Consider the following 3,489-nt stretch of genomic DNA (forward strand, 5'->3'; position numbering starts at 1 on the left):
TAGCTCAAGCTATTCTCACCCTGTTTCAGTACATCTTTGGTTTATCCGGTGGATAGCTTGGAAAGGTGAACCAATCAGTCCCTCTATATTAGGTGGGACGCCATTCACAGCCTCCACACTGTCTCTATCCTCCCACAAGACCTTGAGAAATAATTGTATGCTGGCGGCTCGAACGCTTGGACAGACGAAGAATAGACCACACCATTGATGTTCGCCACAGTCATAAATGAATGATTATATTTCATATCGGGTTTAGGAGCAGACTGCCATATGCCAGGAGCCTTTCTGAACTTCCCTTCACTTGTTCACTGAGGAAGAACTAGCGTACTTGTCGCTATTTCTTGAGTTAATGCTTGAGACGAAGTACAGAAAACGTAGACAAGTAGGTTTACATTGCGACATATTCCTTGAACCCCGGGGAGAGGTTCTGTCTTTTGTAAGATGGGGTTAAAGTTTGTGGGTTCTTGAACAGGTGTTAAAGCTTGACGGTTCTTTAACAGGTGTTAAAGCTTGACGTAGGGTGTCTTGTTGAGTGGGTTTTCGTGGGTTTAATTATGTACATTTTGAGGTGGAGACTCAGTCTCCTGTACATGGTTTACAGAGCTGTACACCAACCATGTGTGTGTGTGTGTGTGTGTGTGTGTGTGTGTGTGTGTGTGTGTGTGTGTGTGTGTGTGTGTGTGTGTGTGTGTGTGTGTGTGTGTGTGTGTACTCACCTAGTTGTGTTTGCGGGGTTTGAGCTCTGACTCTTTGGTCCCGCCTCTCAACCGTCAATCAACAGGTGTGTGTGTGTGTGTGTGTGTGTGTGTGTGTGTGTGTGTGTGTGTGTGTGTGTGTGTGTGTGTGTGTGTGTGTGTGTGTGTGTGTGTGTGCGTGTACCTCTGCTACCAACATTGCCTCCAAGTCACTTTGCCCACAGATACCCATCCCCAAGGTTAAATGACAGAGCGGAAAACTACCATGGAGGCTTTTAAGGCAAAAGTCAATCTTCCGCAGATTACGTATTAACACTTTTAATGGTCTTGAAGGTAGTCAGATCCGGGGTGCCTCTGCCTAATTACCTAGTTATGTGTAATAGTTTAGTTATAATTGCTGATGACACTAGGATAATATCGGAGTTTAATTTATTTGTTTCTTTTAATATTCCGTGACTTACCTAGCGACATATTAACGCTTGTTACAAAAAAGCCCCTGAACTAACTCAGACACAAAAAAGGCGGTACTCCAGTTATGCCATAAATCTAATTTTACCATTGTCAAGTGCTATAGAAAACGGGATAAGAAGTCACAGGGGAAACTTAAAAGCTGCCTTAATATCCCGCGGTAATATCTCCCTACTTATAATTGCTATAATTTAGGCTAATTAGCAGTTCTTAACACTGATTTATTCACGGATAATCATTTTTACCAGCCAGGGGAAGACAGTGTTACACTGCACAGGCCATAGAGGCTAGATTAATGGCTCCTTGGCTACCGGAGATCAACTCTAAAAAGACTTAATTACACGTCGCTTTGAAGATGGCGGTCTAGCTACGGTTCGGAGGGTAAGACCTTCAGGGAAGACAAAATTACCTCCCTCGCCACATTTTTTTATCAGGTTGGGGAAGGCTGGCGGCTCAAGATCAAAATTGTATATGATTGATATTAGGAAGAAAAAGAGTCATGGAGGAAAATGAGGCGAATGATTTATATATATATATGTTTACATAATTTATATATATATATGTTTACATAATTTATTACAGGTTCTCCTGAGGTTAGGTTGATTCTTTAGTCTTGTTCAGTGATACAATATTTGTTATTGGTTGCAAGACGAGATGGGGATTGTTGTATAATCTTTTTATGCAGTCTAGGGTAGCTGTATAACTCTTTATACAGTCTAGGGTAGCTGTATAACTCTTTATGCAGTCTAGGGTAGCTGTATAACTCTTTATGCAGTCTAGGGTAGCTGTATAACTCTTTATGCAGTCTAGGGTAGCTGTATAACTCTTTATGCAGTCTAGGGTAGCTGTATAACTCTTTATGCAGTCTAGGGTAGCTGTATAACTCTTTATGCAGTCTAGGGTAGCTGTATAACTCTTTATGCAGTCTAGGGTAGCTGTATAACTCTTTATGCAGTCTAGGGTAGCTGTATAACTCTTTATGCAGTCTAGGGTAGCTGTATAACTTTATGCAGTCTAGGGTAGCTGTATAACCCTTTATGCAGTCTAGGGTAGCTGTATAACTCTTTATGCAGTCTAGGGTAGCTGTATAACTCTTTATGCAGTCTAGGGTAGCTGTATAACTCTTTATGCAGTCTAGGGTAGCTGTATAACTCTTTATGCAGTCTAGGGTAGCTGTATAACTCTTTCTGCAGTCTAGGGTAGCTGTATAACTCTTTATGCAGTCTAGGGTAGCTGTATAACTCTTTATGCAGTCTAGGGTAGCTGTATAACTCTTTATGCAGTCTAGGGTAGCTGTATAACTCTTTATGCAGTCTAGGGTAGCTGTATAACTCTTTATGCAGTCTAGGGTAGCTGTATAACCCTTTATGCAGTCTAGGGTAGCTGTATAACTCTTTATGCAGTCTAGGGTAGCTGTATAACTCTTTATGCAGTCTAGGGTAGCTGTATAACTCTTTATGCAGTCTAGGGTAGCTGTATAACCCTTTATGCAGTCTAGGGTAGCTGTATAACTCTTTATGCAGTCTAGGGTAGCTGTATAACTCTTTATGCAGTCTAGGGTAGCTGTATAACTCTTTATGCAGTCTAGGGTAGCTGTATAACCCTTTATGCAGTCTACGGTAGCTGTATAACCCTTCATACAGTCGACAGTAACTGTATAACCCTTCATACAGTCTATGCAGCTGTATAACCCTTCATACAGTCTACGGTTATCTTAAGATGATTTCGGGGCTTTAGTGTCCCCGCGGCCCGGTCCTCGACCAGGCCTCCACCCCCAGGAAGCAGCCCGTGACAGCTGACTAACACCCAGGTACCTATTTTACTGCTAGGTAACAGGGGCATAGGGTGAAAGAAACTTTGCCCATTGTTTCTCGCCCATTGTATACTCATGCTTTAGGCTTTAACTGTACTCGGTACTGAAGTGAGTTCAGTGATGGTTCCTAAAGTTCCTTCAAGAACTAAAGTTCCATTCCATGAGGAATGGAACTTCTTAAAGAACCTTATCTTTGCAGATTACGAAGGCACCTGATATTATAGATAGGCAATGATGACATATATTTATTTATTTACATATACAAGGAGGCCTGGTCGACGACCGGGCCGCGGGGACACTAAGCCCCGGAAGCACCTCAAGGTAAGGTACAAGAGTTCTTTTATTCTTGTACAGCCACTAGCACGCATAGCGTTTCGGGCAGGTCCTTAATACTAATTTTCACACACATACACACACACAGGAAGCAGCACGTAGCAGCTGTCTAACTCCCAGGTACCTTTAGAACTACGAACCCCGAGCGTTATCCGCTCAGCCGTCAGGCACATCATTGCT

Source organism: Procambarus clarkii, chromosome 80, assembly GCF_040958095.1.
Source record: "Procambarus clarkii isolate CNS0578487 chromosome 80, FALCON_Pclarkii_2.0, whole genome shotgun sequence".
NCBI classification, from domain to species: Eukaryota; Metazoa; Arthropoda; class Malacostraca; order Decapoda; family Cambaridae; genus Procambarus; species Procambarus clarkii.